The sequence below is a fragment of the Gallus gallus genome, chromosome 2, assembly GCF_016699485.2.
Source record: "Gallus gallus isolate bGalGal1 chromosome 2, bGalGal1.mat.broiler.GRCg7b, whole genome shotgun sequence".
NCBI classification, from domain to species: Eukaryota; Metazoa; Chordata; class Aves; order Galliformes; family Phasianidae; genus Gallus; species Gallus gallus.
The window spans coordinates 136,156,564-136,178,090 of NC_052533.1; the positions used below are offsets into that span (position 1 = coordinate 136,156,564).

The 21,527-nt window shown below is 40.9% G+C and overlaps 1 long non-coding RNA gene across 1 annotated transcript; it reads left to right on the forward strand.

Annotated features, from left to right (window-relative positions):
* Positions 1–12,605: 12,605 nt before the first annotated feature.
* On the forward strand, positions 12,606–18,685 carry LOC112531737. The gene is made up of 4 exons (XR_003073667.2): positions 12,606–12,851; positions 15,329–15,511; positions 16,365–16,495; positions 18,158–18,685. It is a non-coding gene; the product is annotated as an uncharacterized LOC112531737 (long non-coding RNA).
* The last annotated feature ends 2,842 nt before the right edge of the window (positions 18,686–21,527 follow it).

A 21,527-nucleotide genomic window follows, 5' to 3' on the forward strand; every position in this document is an offset into this window, starting at 1 on the left:
CCTGTCTCTGTCTTACAGAGTGTGAAACCTCTTCTAGGCATTTACAGGGGATGACCTGTAAAGCAAAAACCCTGGGAGATAGCTTTCCTGTCTTCTTAGTGACACTCCTAAATCAGCCTTTCTGCTCCTTTGTCTTGAATACCTGAAGATGGATTAAGCTGCATTGTTAAAATCTGTTAGACTTTTTCATCCTTTTCAGTCAAAAGAATTTTGCAGGAAGTATTGTGATCTTGTAGGGCAGGACTGTGTTCTCTAGTCTCCATCCTTACTATTGTTTTTTGACTTGATAGTCTAAGAAAAAAAACAGCATAAGGAGGGGAATATGTGTTATTGTGGTTATGATTGCCCATCATGTTGATGCGACACTGACATATTCTGTTTTACTTACATGTTTAAGACTTTCTGGTTTCAGGTCCAGGTGTTCAATCTAATGAATCTTTCTAATGAGAACACAGTCAAGATCCTAAGCTGATTTGAAGCATATAATACAAAATCTTTTACTCCAGTGACCTCAGTGGGGCCAGAACGCAGTGGCTGTAAATTGGCAAGGATCCATGAAGCCTCGCCCAATTTTGCTGCAGTGTAACAGTGAGCTGAATGGTGCTTTCAGTTTGTTAAGTGGCTGGTGTAGATTGTGTATCCATCCCAAGAACACAATGTGCAAAAGTTGCATCTTGGCTCTAGATGAGTAACAGCGCTCTATGAATCACTGCTGAATCCCACATACTCATGAGCCAAGCGGGCCTGGGAAAAGCCAGGTCAGTTTTGCTTATTGTTGAGTTTCCAAGGTGTTTCTGGAATGTGGAGGTTCCTGCTCTTTTTGGACTCTGCAATTCTAAAGACAAGGCTAAGCTGGGTATTTCCCTTTCCTTCATTTACATTTTCAGTGGTTACATGAAGAATACGTGAGCCAAACAGTAATATCAGAAGAATTTATCATTCCCTTTTTACTAAAAAAATGCTAGAAAACGTACAGACCCCTTTCCTAGACTCCCTACTCCCTGCTCCAATTCTGACCTCATTCTTCCTGTGAGTCCTTCCTTGGAAAGTGTCCTAGGCCTGGCAGGTTCGTTTATCTTTTTTCTTCCTCCAGGTTGGTCTTCTGACATGCGGTCTGGATGCTCTCTTTTGTCAGTCCAATTTTCTTAGTGAAAATTAATATCTTTTTCTGATCTTTTTACTAGACACAGAATTGAATTGCAGCCATCAGATGGGCCCACTCCAGCACATCACTAGCCCAGTTACTGAGATCTTCAAGTTGGCTTTGATAAGAGTCATCTTGATAAGCCACGATTAGATACTACTCTCTGTTCTATTCCCTCATGGTGGAATAGGAAAGATTGTTGTTAATGAGTTAAAGCAATTTAGACAAAAGTGAGGTTCACAACCCAAGCAGACAAGAACGATTTTATGTAGAGATGCTGTACTCTACTGCATGCTTTTCTTAATGATACATCAGTAACAGTATTTTGTTTTGATGTGTAAAAAAGCAGAGCCTCATCCTTTCAAATTTAGACATAATTTGAAAGTATATAAGTAGAGAATAGTAAAGAGGAACAGCTAATTTAGTCCCTAATATAATACAAGGCTGTCCCCACTGAATGAACTATACAGAAAAATATTCTCTTTCCAATAAAATGTTAAAAGTTATGCCTGTCCCATGATAATAAATTTTTATCGCTTCCATCAGAATAAACTAGTTCACATTTAGACATACATGTGAGGAATTAAAATTATTATTGAAAATAAATGATAAAACTGATGCTTTGGGATATGTTGCATTAGCTATTACCTTATTCATTTATGGTATTATCTTACTCTGCCCTTTAACTGAACCACCAAACACTCACACACATTTATTATTGTAACACAACACTTAAGATGGTATCAAATAAAATGTAATTGTACAGTATTCCACACTTTAACCAGGAATAGCAAAGTTCCAGTGTAATATTCATTCTATCACCTCCTATCATCAATAGGTAAAGATGTGTTTTGGCACAAGGTACCTGTAGTCACTGAATATCTGGCCCTTAGCCCAGAGAAGTAAAATTTCTGGCCAAGTTTTTTCTGTGGCTGAATCCTAAGGATAATTGTCTGAAAGTGCTTCTGCCTATACTCAAACAGCTTGCAGATACAAATCATATCTAGGGACCTGAACCACCTGGTCATTGGCAAATTCAATGAGAACATTCCCATTTGTCTCACTCAACTTTGGATTTTAAGTTACCATGGTGAAGTCTCACCATGTATCTTGTTGCATTAGTAAAAGAAAAATTAGTAACAGAAAAAGCAGGAGTAAATACCGAGGCCCAAGCCCCTAAATATCATCTGCAGCCTGGATAGTGAGGACACTCTAAGTGAATCTGTGAGGACACTAAACTAGAGGGAGTGATTAAAACAACTCCTCAGCCCAGTGACCTTAGTAAAGTTGACTGCACCAATGAAACAACTGTGATGCTCAGTAAAGAAGGATTGTTTATCTACAGGAGTAACCCCTGCTTTGATGCAGGGAAGTGAGTGGCTCAGTAATGAAGATGGGGGTTGCCAGGCTGAACACAAACCACCATTATATTTATTGCAACGCAAGCAAACTTTATACCGGCATACACTACAAGGACATTTGTCAGCAGACAGAAGAGAATCATAGAATCATTAAGGTTGGAAAGCCCAATAATTTCATTTAGTCCAACTGTCAGCCCATGCTTTTGACTGCTCTACACCATATCCCTCAGTGCCGCATCTATCCTTTTCATGAACACCGCCAAGGATGATGACTCCACCACCTCTCTGAGCAGCCTGTTCCAATGCCTCACCACTCTTTTGGAGAATAAATTTTTCCTAACATCTAACCTGAACCTCCCCTGGCACAACTGAAGGCCATTATCTCTCATCCCATTATTGTTACCTGGGAGAAGAGGCTGACCCCCACCTCACTACAACCTCTTCTAAGGGAACTTTAGAGAGCAATAATGTCTCCCCTGACCCTCCTTTTGTCCTTGTCTATTGAGCAGTGGTGAGGCTTCACCTTGGACACTGCAGTCAGTTTTTGATATATTCTTCAGCTGCTGTGTTCATGAGAGATGAAGAGCTATTGGAGATAGTCCACCAGAGGGTCATAAAATGACCAGGGCCTGCAATGCAGGTCCAACAGAGAGATAATAAACAGGCAGATCAAATACACAACAGAACAGAGCTGAATAAAATTAACGCTGGAAAATTCATTCATACTGGAATCAAAACTACCCTCTGGCTACTGTTGGGGAATCCCAAGAGACAGGCAAGAGAAAGAAAAATGCAAGACAGAGAGGGATAAAGTTAAATGAAACAAGAGGAAGGATTCCAATAAGTTAAAGTTAATTAAAAACATAAATAGTAAACATTTGTCTTTTGAAGATTCCCAGCACCCTGCTAGCTTGAAAAGCAGCTCTGGAAGTGGAAGGTAGAAAACATCCATTCATTTTCATACATCTGTGTACCAAACTCAGTGTGTTAATCTGTCATTCAATACTACTGTCTTTCCATACATATGCATAACGGAGTGGAAGACACTGTCTGAGACCTAGTCCCACAGTTCCATCTCTGCTTGGAATAGTCAAGAAACTCCATTGATTCTTGTAAGGTAAGGTAAGATGTAGTAAGATAATGGAGGCAGAAAGCAAAGGTTTCTCTTTGAAGGCAGGCCGGTATGTCAGTCCTCACACGCTTAATGTCACCCAGGTGAACGTAAGGACCTTTGTCCTGGTATACCCTGCTGTCATGATTTTATGATTCTTGTTATTGGTATTCCACATCATAACATCATGTAAAGCACGGGGAATTAAAGAGTTAATACTGCAGTTCTGTGGACTGACAACTTTCTGGATACCTGGTTCTCAGAAGAGAAGAAGAACTACATACCCCAGAAGACTTTGCATTCAGAGAGGAAGATACATCATGGAGGAAGTCGTGGGGCTCTCTTGCTTGCTGCCTGGCAGTGTATGGCTGTGCTCCCCAGCCATGCACCTTCAGTTCAGAGTAAGGCTTTCGGTTTTGGACACTCTTCTCTCTCATTTTCTTTGATTTACTATCCTCAATTCCAATTATTTTGTATTATATTGTGTTATCTTGCATTCCAATATCGTATTTAGTAAAATTAACTTTCCTCCTTAGATCGTTGCTGCTATTCTTTTTTTTTGGTCTGTCAGGCTTGCAGGCCTGCTGCCCCCTGTCATGGGCACAGATTGATCTAGATAACTCAATGACACCTGCTTAGGGATTGGTCTACAGAGTAAAAAGGTGACTGGGTAACATTTCCAAAAATACTCCCTAGTCAGATTTGGAACGAGTAAGAATCAAGTAAAAATGTAAATAGTTACCTAGTCAAGTTTCCAAAAGCAGAGAAAGAGATTAGGCTCTGTTTGCTAGTTCTGAACCTTTATTTCATTTAAAATCTAAACAACTTTTTCAAAAACATCTCATGCACATAGAAGGATGGAGACTTTGGAGAACCTAGCACCAGGCAACTCCCCTGCTTTGAACAGGGACACCCACAGCTGGACAAGATTGTTCAGAGCCTGGTCCTGCCTGGCCTAGAGTGTCTCCAGGGATGGGGCATCCACCGCTTCTCTGGGCAACCTGTTCTAGTGCTTCACTACTCTTACTGTAAAAACTTCTTCCTTATGTCCAATCTAAATCTACCCTCTTTTAGTTTGAAACCATTTTCCCTTGTCCTTCCACAACAGACATCGCTGAAGAGTCTGTCCCCTTCTTTCTTACACCCCTCTTTAGATACTGAAAGGGTGCTATCAGGTCTTGGCCCTCAGAGCAGGCAGCTGCACTAGTATCTCAACAGGAGATGTTGAGGTTAGCCAGAAAGTGTATTTCCTATGCTCTGATGCCCTGAAGTTTCCTGGAAGGTTCTTGCAATATACAGGATTAAGGATTTATGTTGCACCATTGAGTCAGCTGTAGACTCTACGTGAATGGAGTGGCTATTCAGCTCTTAACAGCGTCATATATTACAGAAGCAAGTATGTTGTACTGGGTGGTGCTAATACTAGAGGGATTTTTTTATTATATTTTTATTTTTATTTTTTCAGAGTAGCAGGAATTACTACTCCTCCATTCCTGCTGACAAATCTTCACATATCTTAGCCAAGTGTGCTGGCTGCTGGGGTCAAGCAGAAGGGGTGTAGCACCTTCTTATCTCTCTTTGCATTATATGAGGCATTGTCGGGCAATGTGTACTCAGAAAACCCACTGCCTCTGGCTGTGCTGCCAGACATAGGGGAAGAGAGTAGATTATAAATTCTGACTGAGTTTAGCCATGAATTCAGTGTCTAGTTTCTCTGTACTGTCAAGAATTAAGCAATTTTGGGTGTGACCAGCAATAGGCAGTTGGATATCTGGGGAATTTTACTGGGAGAAGACTCTGAAGTGTTAGGTAATTCCAGAGCTGGGGAGCTGCTGAGGAAGGGAAGTGGGGGCTGAGGACCTACATTTTGCACAAAATTGTTTTCAATTATAGGATGCAGAGGTCTTCCTGTGAATTTGCCATTTTGGAGACTGGAAAAGTCTCAGGCAACTTGTCAAATCTCCAGTTAGAAAGCTGGAGAATTCCTCTGCTATCTTCAGATGTGTCCTGCCAAAAGAACATGAGGGGAGGCCAGGCAGTGTGGGGAATGGCTAAGGGCAGTGGTGGGGCAATCAGCAGTGGGGCTTGGCAGAGCTGTGGAACACAAAGCAGGCAGGATCCCAGTATGGAGGGGAAGGGCAAGCCAGGAGCATGGTGAAACTGGGAGAGGAAGAGTGAGGGGAGCCTCACTGTGGGCTGGACAGAACAGTGAATCTTCCTGGGGACAGAACAGTGAGCTGCAATCCACCACTCAGTGGATTGCACTCACTTTTACCAATCAGTTCAGCAACTGAGTGAGTTTCAGCAGTTATTTTTTGGTGGACTGAGCACTTTGTCTTCCCTGTGGTTGTTTGAGATATGAAGAAAGCACAGTCAGGGCTCCAGCCCCACCAGTCTGTGTCCTTTGTAGATTCTGGACTCTTTTTTTAAGCTCATTTTGTAAATATTAAATGATTTGGGCACATATGTTTCTCTCTCTCTCTCTCTCTCTCTCCTTTTTTTAAATGAACACCTCCCCCCACCCTCCCTCCCCACCCCCCAAATAAAAAAAGACAAAAGCTGTTGACAAAAAGTACTTTTTTTTTTTTCTGACAGCTTTTCTTTGTGAACACTTCTTCAGAAATGATAGTCTATTGCTATGAAGTGAGCAAGAATTCCAGACAGCATTATACTCTGAGTATTTTCCCCACTTAAACAGATATATTTTCTCTATCAACTTCCTGTACCTGAATCTGTTATTACATTAAACAGAAAGTTTGATTAAAGTCCATTTGTTCACCACAAATCATGTAGAACTGCCAGCCTTAAATAGGTGGCAACTTAGAAATATCACCAAAACAAATTAAATCACCTCCTCCGAGTTGCTGGCTGAGCTTTGAAATTCTTCTGTTCTCCGAGTGGGGTTCAAGGGAAGTGCATGCCAGCCCACATTCATTGTGAAGCAAATTCCATGTGCTGGATATTTCCCTCCAACCTGTATGTATACTATTGGTGTACGGATTCACGTGAAGTGAAATTTCAGCCTGTTCTGGATCTATTAGCAATATTGGTCTGGAGGGAGCAGGGCTTTAGTGGACCGGTCTAGAAAAAAACAGGTGGCCTGGGAAATCTAGGAGTTGGACTTGATGATCCTTATGAGTCCCTTCCAACTTGGGATATTCTATGATTTCTGTTAGATCACTCTGGTTTTGCAGAAACTCATCTCCAACAAGAGTTTCATTCTCTCTGAATGCTAAGTCCTGCTTGTCTCAGGCAGTGTGGCAGCTCTTTCAATTCATTTTCAGTTTTACAATTAATACAGAAGTTTCAGGAAGTGAGTTAGGATGTAAAATCTAAAACTAAGTGCAAAAACTGCAGAATGTTCTTATTATTGCAAGCGTCTGCAAGCAGAGGAAGAGTCAAAGTAAAGCAACTCATATGTAGAAAAATACCACTGATGTTCAAAGATGGGAATGTTAAATATTACTTGTCAAAAAATTGGAAAAAGTCATTGTGGATCATTTTATGAACTCATAAGGAACGCAAAATAAATAGACTTTAAAAAGCAAGTAAAAATGGATAGCAAAATAACTGAAATTGTTGTGCTGTTCTGCAAGCCTGAAATAGGTAATGATTTTGTACTTAGTGCACAGTTCTAACATTTATTTCCCAAACACAGACGTTGAATAGAGCGATAGCAAAAACAGACATGTATATAAACTGTTTCCCAGCCTAGGAAATTTGAAATAGACAGCTAAACTGAAATCTTTATCTTATAAAGGCAATAATGGAGGTGGTTTTCATAGAAATCCCTAAATAATCTGAATTCTAGAGATAAACTGAGTAGAGAAAGGCATTCACTGTTTTGTAGTGCAATAACCTATTCACTAACTTAATATTGAAGTCTTCATTAGTTTCTCATTGAAATGAGATGGAAAACAAAGAAAAAAAATCTGTGCAATTAATTAAATTATTTAAATAGAGTTACAACTCTTCTCAGTGTCTGAGAACAAGGCTTCCACATCAGCAAAAGGAAGAAACAATTATGATTTATATGTAAATTACATAAGCAAAAGATAAATAATAATAAAAAGATTGAGGGAGGAAGAAATGTGGAAGACCACCCAGCAGTGTGGAGAATTCAACCTAGAATCAGGTGTAAAAACAGGCAGAGAAAACCAAGAAAGCCTTGAATTTGCTAACTTGTCTTGGTTTTTGCTAGGATTGAGTTCATTTTCTTCATAGCAGCTGGGTTGGTATGGTGCTGTGCTTTGTATTTCTGATGCAAGTAGCAGTGATAACACCAATGTATTAGTTGTTGCTGATCAGTGCTTATACAAGGACTTTTCTACTTGTGCTACAGTTGCAGTGGAGGGGCTGAGGGTGCACAAGGACCTGGGAGGGGACATAGCCAGGAAATGGTTTCAGACTAAAAGGGGGGGAGATTTAGATTGGATATAATGAAGTTTTTTTTTATAATAAGGGTGATGAGGTACTGGCACAGGTTGCCCAGAGAGGTGACGAATGCCCTGTCCCTGGAGACACTCAAGGTCAGGCAGGACCAGGCTCTAAGCAACCTGATCTAGCTGTAGGTGTCCCTGTTCTTTGCAGGGGAGTTGGACTAGATGACCTTTAAGGGTTCCTTCCAGCTCAAATGATTCTATGATTCTATGATGTTCCTTAAGAGACCTGAAAGATAGGTTATGTTTGTATTTGAGGAGCAGGCTGATTTGTAGAAAGATGGAAATGCTGCAGAAGATGCAAAGATAATCTGCAGATTTGTCCAAGTCACAGCAGTTCAGAGAAATATTTAAATTTTATTGCCAGCTTCTGTGAGGGATTCATTTCCCACTGAAACATTTGATGTTTTATTGTACAAAGTCGAAAACCCCATACAAATGTTTTAAATATAGATTTTAATTTCACTGATAAAATTTGTTGTCCTACATTGCTTTGTATCAGTAGGGATTTCCTTGCCAAGAAAAGATAAGCATTAAATAAGCACTGTGAACGTTCAAACATCCATATCCACTTCCTTTTTTTTTTTGGAGTGCACTTTTCACTTTTTTGGAGTGCTCTGAAGTCTCTTATCTCCTACCCACTTGAGGATTCCTTCACTTTCTTCTCTGGAACTGACCTCTCCAGGTCTTTGATCAATATCTCCTCTCTTTCCAGTGTTTACAGCCCTCTGTTATTTCATCGGTTGAATAAGATGTCCTCCACTGAAGTGTTCCCAGGAAGGATGTCTCCCACAGACACATTCCATATGCTGAGTAATAAAACAAGAAAGCCCTTATGCATATGGAGAAATGTACTCACAAGCTGCAGCATTAGGAGAGGGCACCTCAATTTCACTCATGTCATTTTTGGGTCAGAGACTTGACTGATGCGCTTGGCTAAAAGCATTCACCATGACAGGGTGCTCAACCAGGTCTGGATGCTCTTGGGTAGCATTCCAAGTGGCTTACCCCCACTCACCTTTGCAATCTTGTCCTGTGACTGGGATAAACACAAACAAAAAGGAGGCCCTACCAAGGTCCAACAGTGCAGCTGAGAGTTTTTGTATAGCACCATGGTACGGCAGCTTCACTCACAGTGCTAGAACAGAGGTGGGCCCCAGCCAATGTACTTGTCTCTTTGCAGCTAATAGACCAGGTTCACTGGATCTTGCACTTATCCACCTGGGATCAGAGGCAGAGTACTATGCAGATACACCCTAAAACTGCTCAGAGAAGCATCAAACTGCCTTATGCAAGACAGGTGTTAGGATTAAAAGCAGCACTAAATAGGCTTTCATGCAATTATTGCCTTCCAGCAGAGGACACATCTGGAATGTCATGGCTCCGTCACATAGCTATGAAGCTGACCTTGCAGACACTGCACACCTCCAGGTGCCTGAGCTGCTCCTTAAGATCAGCTGCAGCCTTCCCTTCTGTGGCACAGCATTGCTGACATGGCCCGGAGTGCATGGGGAACACCCTGCACCAGCAGCCCTTTACAGAGATGCCAGAACTGGCTTGCCCCTTGCCTAGTGCCTTTTTAAATGCAGCACCTTCAAAGTTATCCAGAGTGATTTATTTCTGCTCTGTTCACAGCAGGAGGCCTAGACAGATGTTTGTTACTATCTGTTACACATTAGCATCTGAGCCACAACAAAAACAACTGTTTGCTGGCAGGTTTGCCTCTATGCAGCATCCATCCTGCTGCATCCCTGGGATGAACCACATAAAAGATACAGTTGTGTTAATCTTGGTGAGGGACTGGGAGAGGACACCATGAGGTAAAGACAGCAGGTTTGACTCTTTTGTCTTTGGTGCTAAAGAACTTTTTATCTGAACTGACTTAATTTTTCCTAAAATAATTTAACATAACTGGATAGGAGAGCTGTTAAGAGTGTTATTACAAGCAAGGAAAGCTCCATTCAAGTCAATGACAGCTTACGCTACATCTAAGTGAGCTCTTCTGCCTGGAATTCAGGGCAAATGTTGTCTGCCTAAAAGCATAGAAGTTGTATTATTTATCCAAGAATATTTTGTTTTAATAAATGTTGCATCTGAATTTAGAACAGACCACTTCTATGGTCTCACTAGCACATGTCTAAATTGAAAATTTATTTTGTTTCAAGCTGGAGATGTGGTTCTGATGTGTTTGTTTTTTAAATCAGAGAATAATGACATTAACTTTTCTGCTTTGGGCTATTGCAAAGTCAGCTCCTAATTTTGTTCAGATTCTTTTATTGTTTGTGTCAGGAAACATCATTATCAGAATCATATTTTAATTTTGAAAAATGTCAACTTTTATCTATTTTAACTGCTATTTGTAATTGATAGCTGCCCTTGTTAAGGATGTTTCCGATAGATTCCCATGAGACTGGCTACATAAGATAGGACTATTATTATTTCTCTTTAGTCTTCTCTTGTTAGCACTTGCACTGACTAGCACAGAGACCGATGACTGGGATGGACATCTGTATTGTCAGGTCCAGGCTACTGTGGTGCCCTGTCATAGAGATTTGCATGTTGCATGTTTCAGAAGAGAAGAGAAACTGTAGAAATAAGGGAAACTTTAGAAAAGGTGTGAAACTGAACTGTTAACTGGCTGCTGGCCTGATTCTGTTCTGTCCTGGTTTGTCAGAAATAATTTCACCGAGTCAGGTGGAGTTCCTCCATTACGACAGTGATTTAAGTGAGAAGAGCAGATTTTGAAATGAGGCTCTGCTTTCATTTCGTCAACCTTACATGTTTTAACCATTAACCATTAAAGATGATTACACAAGAGAGAAAATTCCCTCCATCAGGATCAGTGAGCACGCAAAATTGAAACAAACGACCCAGAGTCAGATATAGTAACACAAAAGGGATGTGGGTTCCCTGGGACACATCCCATGCGCTCCCACAACCTGCCCTTTGTGCTCATTTGGAGCAGCTGCTTTCTCACTGTTCTCCCAGTGTGTGAGGTTTCCCTCCCAGGAATGTGCAAATTCCCTAAATAAATGCTGCATGTGGAGTCTGGAGAGTGGGAGGGAAGCACTTCTGCTGCTGCACACGCAGTGCTGCTACGTGGCGTGGAGGACCCCGAGGAGATGGACACACTGTTTAGCGGTCACTTTCCACGTGCATTCTCATCCTCGCTGATTACCACAATATCTGTGTATAAATAGCAGCTCTCCCTTTTTATATCCTTCTCCTGCCTGATTCATTTCGTGATGCAGGGTTAGTGACATTTGATTCGCTACCATGGCGATTGCAAAACGAAGATTTCATAAACATTGGACTGGGATGTGTCCTGAATGAATCAGCCAGGAGGAGGAGGACGGGCAATCCCTGGGGGAGCTGCACCTGAGCCAGCCTTGGCCCTGTTCCCAGATGAAGAAAATGAGCACAAGGATGATGTGATATTAGTATGGAGCAAGAAAAGAATAAATCTATAGGGAATGGAAGAGTGCAGAGGGGGCAAATCTGCTAGGAAAAACTTCTATATCAGAGGTGTGAGTCAAAGATAGGGTTGAGAGGTTTGCTAATAAAGACTGAGAAATGCTCTAAATAGGACTTTTACTTTCTAATGTGGAGAAAAATGAAACAGAAACCCTAGCAGAACTGGGAACCAGACTGGGCGTGAATAAAAGCTTCTTTCAAAAGGCAAGTAGAGGGAACCAGGGAAGTCAGAAAGGAGAATGTGAAAGGCTGACTTCCAGGCTGAAAGCATTTTTGTTGCTGTGTTATGAGAATGTTTCTGGTTGAAGTATGGTTATATGAATTCTAGTCATCTAAGTGCAACAGTAATGTCTGGAACTGTGTTCAAAGACCACAAGAGTGTGCATGGGGTATCTTGAGTGTGACACACATAACAAGGTACCTCCAGCAGAGAGCACAGTTACTACTCAGCACATAAAGTCCAGGGATGTGGATTCAATTCCTCCTCCTTGTTGGATAAAAACACTGGGAATAGCCCATTATTGTTTCTAGCTGTGCATCACAGCCTGTGGATTTTCTTTCAAAATCTGATATGAAGAGATGGGGACATTTCACTTTTAACAAAAGATAAAAAATATGTGGTGATAGTGTGCTGAAATTTAATGGTTAAGGGTATTTTTAAACACAGGCTGTAATTATCTGGGCTGGTTTTAACCTTAAGTCATAGATGGAGGGAAGAATGTTCAGAAAAGAAAGAAGTAAGAAAATATTGCGCGTTGCACTGATTTAGTGTTTAGAGGGCTCTCGTTCTTTTTGTAATGAGTGTGTGGAGTTACCATCAGCATAAGCCTCCAGACTGAATTTTGCTTCTATTACACAATATACTTTTAAAATTGTCAGAAACAATCTCTGAGCCACCACTGACCACCTTTAAGAACTTGTGATAGCTGGGAAAGAAATCACAAGACTGGGAAAACACATTTACTTTTTAAGAAGGAACTTAAAAATATTAGGAAAAATTTCTTCTCAGAAAGAACAGTGAGACATTGGCACAGGCTGCCCAAGGAGGTGGTGAAGTCACTGTCCCTGGAAGTATTAAAGAAATGTGGAGATGTGGCACTGAGGTCCATGGTTTAGTGGTATGGTGGGGACATGCTGGTGGTTGGAATACATGAACTTTGTGGTTTTTTCCTACCTTAATGATTCTTTGATTCTATAATTCTATGAAAAAGAAAAAGCAACAAGGAATGTATCAGTCTGACTTCATTTCTTGGAAGAATTTCACGAACAGTCAAACAAGCCGAGAGCCTTTGAAAAAGCTGAAGAAGTGATAAATACCAGAGGTGAGTATTCAAATGCTCAAAGAGATGACTGTTAGCTAGGATGTCTTTGTCAATTATGATTCACATCATAACAATCTCTTTGTTAGATGATAAGGTAACAGACTGTGAATGTGGGAAAAGCAGAAGTGTCATATAAGCAGTGAGAGGCTTTTGAAATTTCAAATGTCACTCTCAGTGATTTTTATGGAGCTTGTATGAGACAAGGAGAGCAGTTTGGAAAATGCATTCACAGAGCTATTTTCAATGGTTCACAATGAATCTCATATTCAATATTCAGCTTTTTTTATTTTTTATTTATCTATTTATTTTCCCTTGGGCTTGGCTATGTTCAATATTTTTGTACCTGTCTCTGTGATTGAATATTGAGGGTGCATATTTACAGTCAATACAGAATCAAGGAGGACCTTCAAGTAGACTGGAAGACAGAGCTGAAGTTCAGAATGGTCTTGATAAGCTGTAAAAATAATCAGGAAAATTATAGGGCAAAACTTGGTGGAACAATAGCAAAGTATTTCTCTTCAGCAGAATGGTTCAGCCATACAAGTAGAGGAAGGAAAAAATGACAAAGCAGTAATTTGGTGAAGAATCTGCATTCCATATGTACATCACAAGCATATCCTGATGCTGCTGAAAAGAAAGTATCTGAAATGGGGAATTAGAAGTAAAACCATGAACTCATCTTTCCATTTCACTTCACAATGATAAGCTGATGTATCTGGTCTTAGTGCTGTCTTTCCAGAAAGTTAGATAGAAGAAAACAGCAACAGCAATGAAAGGACCAGACTGCACAGTCCATGAAGAAAGATAAACAGATCCAAGGTTAATGAGCTAAAGAAGAGAAGCCTGGGTAAAAAAAAACGGACAAGGAATGACAGCAGTCTTATAAACTTGTGTCCAAGGGAAAGGGATCAATCTGTTCTTCATGACTGAAGGATACAAGAATATATAAAGGGCTTAAAATACAGTACACAAGATTCTGATTGTATCTTAGAAGATATGATCTCTTCATCATCAATGAAGAAAACAATTATGACAGTGAAAGGTTATCTGAGAAGGATGTTGAGACTTCGGCATTAAAGGCTGTAATAACTGGTGAGATGTCAGTACAGTTACCACAGATAGAGCTGGTTTCCCCTTGGGCAAACGACTCCTAGAAGGTTTCCCTCCTCTATGATCCTACATTAAGTATGATATGGAGTTTAGGGTCTCTTTTTCTTCATTACAAAACCACTTCAAATAAGGCGAGATTAATATTATTAGGAGAAACTTGTGTGAATATGAGGTGATATTAGGCAACTTATAATTAGTTTATTTGTTCTTTTCTTCTTCATGCAAAGGTATGTCCAGTTTTCCAGACAGCGTGAAGGTCCTTAATTTGAGTTAAGATATGACCCTTGTCAAATTACCCACATTCAGTATTAAGATACAACCACTTTACACAGGTACAAGCTGGTCTGGAACTGCAGCAATTAGTGTGAGCTACTGTCTGTAAAACTACATGGAAGTGAGAGAACTGCAAATCAAAATGTATACTTTGCTATCTTTTAAGTGTATTTCAGTGTTCTATACTTAGTTATAAGTTAGTTCTAACTTAGATATAAATTGTTGCCAGAAACATTGAAGTTCTATTCTTCTAGATTCCTCTTCAATGGTCGCTAGATTTGTCTTATGTATCCATTCAGTAATGGTTGAGCATACAGATGCTATCCTAAAGCAAAACAGAGTTCTGCTCTTTTATCCCTCTGAACACGAAAGCAGAGTTCAGCTTTCTGTATGTAATATCCTTCTGTAAACAAGAACTTGGTCATGGACAAAAAAACAAGATTTAGATTGCTCTGTTATTTGTGAGTGTTTGAGTTTTGTAAATGGTCTCTTAACTTATAATAAATAAGCTATGAACATACACTCCTAATGGTGGTGTTGGAGAAGAAAGTATACATTCATAATCAATTCATAATCGATGAAAAGATACAGCTGGTAAAATCAGAGGTCTCTGCTAGAGATCCCCCAAAATAACATCTGTTAAATTAAATATAGAAGTTAATGAGGAGATTGTCACTGACCAAAAAGGGCTCCCACTCAGACTCTGAGGATTTTCAAAAAGGAAATCTTATTCCATATGTTACGTTTCATGTATTCCATCTGTTTCCATTTGTTATGTAAATTAAGAAGTAGCCTTTGAAAATACCCTTCATGCATGTTTATCGTATTTATGTTTGCTTATTTTGCATTATAGAAGAAACTGTTCAACTGTCAATAAAATTGCCTTCTACATTGTCTTTGTAGATTTTATATGCATGCAGCAAGAACACATTGTTTTTTAATTCAGAGCTTACAATATATGGCTTGACAGTGATGCAGCACATATGAAGAGATTCCTTAGGGGCTGGTGTGCATTCCTCAGAGATCAGTGTTGGGACTGGTGTTCTGTCCCTTGGGGATAGTGTTGGGACCAGTGTTATTTAATATCTTTGTAGGTGACATGGACAGTGGGATTGAGAGCATCCTCAACAAGTTTGCAGATGACACCAAGCTGAGTGATGCAGTTGACATGCTAGAGGAAAGGGATGCCATCCAGAGGGACCTTGAAACGTTTGAGAGGTGGGCCCATGCCAAGCTCATGAAGTTCAACAAGGCCAAGTGCAATGTCATGTCCCTGGGTAAGGGCAATCTCAAGCACAGATACAGGTTTGGCAGAGAATGGCTTGAGAGCAAGCCCTGAGGAGAAGGATTTGGGAATGTTGATTGATGAGATATTCAACATGAGCTGGCAATGTGTGCTTGCAGCCCAGAAGTCCAACCATGTCCCAACTTGCATCAAGAAGAGTGTGACCAGCAGGTCGAGGGAGGTGATTCTGCCCCTCTACTGTGCTCGTATAAGACACCATCTGGAGTACTGTGTCCAGTTCTGGAGCCTGCAGCACAAGGACATGGAGCTGCTTGAGCAGGTCCAGAGGAGGGCCACAAAGATGAGGGCTGGAGAACCTCCCCTATGAGGACAGACCAAGAGAGCTGGGCTTGTTCAGGCTGGAGAAGAGAAGGCTTTGAGGAGACCTTATAGCGGCCTTCCAGTACCTGAAGGGGGCTTACAGAAAAGCTGGGGAGGGATGTTTTATAAGGGCAGGTAGCAACAGAATGAGGGGAAATGGCTTTAAACTGGAAAAGGGTAGATTTAGACTAGATATTAGAAAGAAATTCTTGACTGTGAGGGTGGTGAGACACTGAAACAGTTTGCCCAGTGAGGCTGTGGGTGCCCCCACCCTGGAGACATTCAAAGCCAGGTTGGATGGGGCTGTGAGCAACCTGGTCTAGAGGGAATTGTCTCAGCCTATAGCAGGGGGGTTGGAACTAGATGATATTACAGCTCCCTTCCAATCCAAACCATTCTATGATTCTATGATCCTAGCCATACTACTGTAGGGTGTGGGAAAGTATCTGACATTACACGTCATGCTCTACTAGCAGTCACGAAATCCCACCCAAGGTACTAACTTACTCTTTCTGATCTATTAGAAGAGTTATTCCAAGTTCTTCAGACCTACTCACTGTCAAGCTAACTTCCTAGAAAGCAGCACAGTATTTCCTTCAAGACTGGTTATTCAATGTGGTCCATGAAAAGTAACACAGCTCCATCACCCCAAGAGGTAAGGTATGTGCTTTGGTGTTCAGAGGCTACGGCTTAGACTTTCTGAACAGCAGAAGTCACTAAAGCTAGTGCTGGGAATTCACATTAGTTGCTTACAGTCATCCATGAGCACAAATTAATGTTTTGTTTTAACTCCAAGAAAATTCAAGCTTTTCAATCACCGCATGCTGTCCCTCAACAAGGGATTAATGGAATTTGTAGTCACTAATATTGCACCAGGGTCTTGACATTTCTTCTTATTGGACTGAGGTTGATTTAGTCCATAGACCTCATATTCTACCCCTCTACAAAGACTGGTTAGAGTAGTTTGTCATTAGTAAGACTATCTGGGAACAAAATTTGGAAGTAGAAAATGCAAATAGAAAAATTAGAAACACAGTTCTTAAGGTGAATTGCTTCAGACTGTAGTGTGCATCACCACTGCAGATGACAACAAAAGTAAACACTCTTAGAAATGGACGAAAGGAGTGCAAACAAATACTTTATCAACAATACTATTTCCCCTGAAGAATAATTATTAACAGTCCCTTTCTTACTTGTTCCTAAGTGAGAAGTTAAATTGCAGTTAATTTTGGCATACGTACACAGGCTGATATTTAATGTGGTTGCCATTGTGTGGAGTGTAGCAGATAGGGCTGGGACTCTGACCCAGACAAACTAGGACTGCCTAACATTGTCAATCTCTGTCTTGTAACGTTAGCTTATGAAAAGGCAACTGTATTGTCTCACAGGCTCCTTAAGTATGATGAAGGAAACAGAAAGTGATCCTTAAACATTACATAACAGGAAAAAGCTGAGCTGAAGCGATCAAGATAATATAGCAGAAGTTATATGGCATTCTTTGTAGGACTTAGCACACTTTTTCCAGGAAAAAAAAAAAAAAAAAAAAAAAGAGAGAGAGAGAGAGAGAGATTATTCAAGAACACTAATAGTATTATTTCTTTCCTCTGGTGGCCTAAGGGCTCAAAGGAAGATTTTCACAGAGAGCTGGTATCTTTCTTGACAGCATTGGATAAAGCTGGAAAACAGATAAACTTTTGTGTGTGCGGGTTCTTCTTCAGATCTAAAATTCAAGCCAGATAGAGCACATAAATCTTTCGTGTTTGCCTTGTCATGCAGAAGAGTAATGTGAGCCTTATCAAATGGAATTGTGAGCCTGGAGTTGGTTTTAATTCACAGAGATCTTACCTTGAAGAAAGTATTCTGCTTTCCCAACTTATGAGGGCAGTGCTATGTATGTGAAACTCCTGTTTGATACTGGAAGATTCAGTTTTTATGTACATTTGGACAGATAGAGAAAGAAAAAGCATCCTTTGAGCAAGCAGTTATTGCAAAGGCTGTCTCATACGACAGCATGTAGCAATTTGTTTTGGAAGCACTTTAAAAATTGGGTAAGGCATCGCTATGGCTGTATAGAGGGGAAACCATGTGCACCAATTTGTGAATTGAGCCTCTTCAACCTTTCCCACACATTGCATCTAATCACCTGTAGAACAGGAAACTGATGTAGGTTGTATTCACTTGGTCATTTTGCTTTGCTGTGTGAGAACTCCTTGATAATACTGAAGTGATGCTATGGCCAACTGAACAAAGCAACATGGTTGGCAACAATGAGGCGTCTGCAAGTTTATAAACTGTTGTTGTTTTCTTTTTGTAACAGACTCTTGGAGAAATTTATTATGCAGTACAGCTTGATTCCATTGTGTTCTGAAGACCAGCCTTCCTGCGGAGAAATGTGGACCTTAGGCTGTATTTTTAGATCTGATTTCTTGTATGTGAGAAGAGGACCTGTCCAAGTTTCTGATCATCAAACCGTTTCTGACCAGATCTGTTTCTGATCATTCTCCACACCTGGTCGCGAGCCCCACCTCTGGTTCACCAGCCAAACAGCAGATTAATAGATTTCTTCCAGGCTCATCACCCCTCTGGGGACTGTCTGTCTCCCAGCTGGAGGCTTGCTCCCTCGTTTAAGCACATCTGGAAGAGTCAGTTTCCAAATAAGGTCTGAGTGGCAGCCAAAACTTCAAAAGATACAGGTATTTGGCCAGATTCTTGCTTGTATTCACATCCCTTTATTCTGGTTTCATTTCACTTTATAGTGTTGGGTGATGTAAATGAGAATCAGGGCCTTGGCCATCATAAATCTACTGCATACATCAAAACACTGAGAATTGTAACTTCGAGGCCTGGATAATTAGCATTGAGAGTCTGTAATCTGTTTCTTTGTTCATATATCAGAGTGTGTGATTCTTCAGATTCGATCCGACCAACACCTCAACCAAGCATTTCTGTTTACCCTGGAAAGGGGCAGAAAAGTAGAAAATCTCTAAAGCAGAAATTTTGGTCCTTTGGACTTAAGACCACAGACACACAGGACGGCAGCAATCTGTAGCTTCCAGCACCTGACCACTCTTTCGGAGAAGATGTATTTCCAAACATCCAACCTGAATCTCCCCTGGCACAACTTGAGGCCATTCCCTCTTGTCCTACTTGTTAGTTACATTGGAGAAGAGGCTGACTCCCACCTTGCCACAACCTCTCTTCAGGAAGTTGTAGGCAGCCACAAGGTTTCCCCTGAGCCTCTTCTATGACTGAACAATCCCAGCTCTCTCAGCTGCTTCCCATGAGACTTGTGCTCCAGATCCCACACTCCAGGACCTTGATGTCTTGTTGTGAGGGGGCAAAACTGAATACAGCACTCAAGGTGTAGCCTCACCAGAGCTGAGTACGGAGGGAAAATCACTTCTCTGCTCCTGCTGGCTGCACTGTTTCTGATACAAGTCAGGATGCTGTGGGCCTTCTTGGCCACCTGGGCACACTGCTAGCTCATGTTCAGCTGAGCATCAACCAACACCCAAAGGTCTGTTTCCTCTACAGTTTTCCAGCCATTCTGCCCCAAGCCTCCTGATGTGAATAGCTTGCAGTTCCTGGGTGAGAGAACATACATGCATGGCAAAGTGCAGTTTGGAGCCTCTTGTTTATTTTCTGGGGAAACTTTTTTGTCCTGTGTTTCACTGAAGTAGGGTAGCATACATCCCTCTGCTGCTCCCTCATGTGGTTTCTAGAACACAGCTTTCCCTGAGTTAGTGGGAGTTCGGGTCTTGGAAGGCTTCATAACTGATACTGATGAATATCTGATCATGAGCCAATTTGCTATTGCTCCTGGAGGCAGAGCTGCACACTCCAAGGAGGCAAGAATACATTAAAGATAGAAGAAACTGGAGTGGGAAAGCTTTGGGAAGCTCACACCTGCAGAACATGTGAATGGAGCCTTCCCCAGGCTCTGGGCAGTAGCACCAAGCCACGGGTGGGCCGAGCTTGCCAGCACTAGGATGCTGGGCTGAGGCCGACTGGAGTCAATGGTAATATTTGCTGTGTTTTGTTTTTTAACGTGTTTGGATCAGTTCCCTGTGTTAGAACAGGAACAACCTTCCATCTCCTCACAGAGTGAAGGTTTACTTTTTTCCAGCTCTTCTTTGTTGCCAGATGAAAAAAAATGGATTTATTGCTCCCACTAAAGGTGTCAGAAAAGCCAAGTGATTTGAAAGGGAAAGGCAGACTAAATTCTACAAAGAAATGCTCTTAATTAAAAAGATGTTTTGAAGTATTGCATAAAGAGTCACTAATTGTTGGCTCAGCAATTATGTGATATTAAATTTGTACAGAACTTATTTGCTGTCACTTCAAGTGTATGGTAGGTAGTTTGCTCTAGGCTATTCCTTTTTCCTTTTTCTTTCTTTCTTTTTGTCTTAAGGAGCAAATTAAACAACCTCTAAAAGAGGAATTTTTCTATTTCCTGTTAATTTTCTTCTTCCTTTTCTTTTTTTCTTTCTCTTCTTTATTTTCTTCTAGGACAGAGGTTTCCAATGCTTGTTTGGCCCCCAACACCCTCCCACCTGTTCCCTTAAAAACTTCTGTCAAAAGCCTGTTTTGTAATACCAAGTAGTAACTCATCATGAATTAGATCAGAGCAATCAGAGCAGAAGTATTGATGTCTCTACCTTCCCTGATCTGGGAATATAACACAAATATAACACTTTTTCTCCCAGTGGATGCAGCAGCATTCCATGCTGCTCAAGGAGGAGGAGCAGGCTGCTCTGTGCTGCAGCTGCAAGAAAGTGCAAAATGGTAATGCACAACAAAAGCTTCTTGATTCTTCCTCAAGAAAACAGATAACTGTCACATCTGTTATATCCCATGCTTGTCCCAGCAGCAAAATTCCTGAAGTAATTTACAGAGCCTATTGTCCTACACTGTATGCATAAGGCTAACCACATGGTGTTTTTATCCCTACCAGACAAAAAACCCACAACATTCAAAACGAAGGTGAGAATCCCATGGGTAGTATCACCTGATGGAAGAAATGGATGGGTTTGCTAGCACATAAATTGACTTTTAACCTTTGAAACATCCTCTAAAACACTAACATTTATTTTTAATCTACAGCTGCATTCTCATGGAGAACACTGTAATGGGATGCATGGGGCAGATACTTGCAAAACGCATCCAGTTTCACTTAAAGACTTTTAAAATTGAAAACTCACTGAATAGCCCCAGAGTGCTTTAGAAATTAGCCAACTGGATGTATCCATATTTCTCCGTCAACCTGGTCCAATGCAAGGAGCAGTGGCTTTATTTTGCCCTGGGAACTTATAATCTATGTAAGACAAATATGTGTTCTTTCAGAGATGCCTACACAGGACTGACAAGGGGCACGACCTGTCTGAGGTCTCCTGCTACTTACTTGGCTTTGTGCCTTTCTGAAAGTTTGACTCCCAGGAGCTCTGCACAGCCCTTACCTGAGGGTGCAGGTTCCTAACACAACCCTGAAAGAACATCTTTTCACCTGATGTGACTTACCTAGAAATGAAGAAAGGTTTAGAAAATCAGGAGAAGTCATATATTTTCTTGATAGAAATGAACCTGAGTTTTACCTGGTCAAATCCTACTGCACTTATGCATCACAATTTAAAACTGTTGCAGTGTGGGTAGGCATGTATTAGCTACCTCTAATGTAACAGAAGCACTGT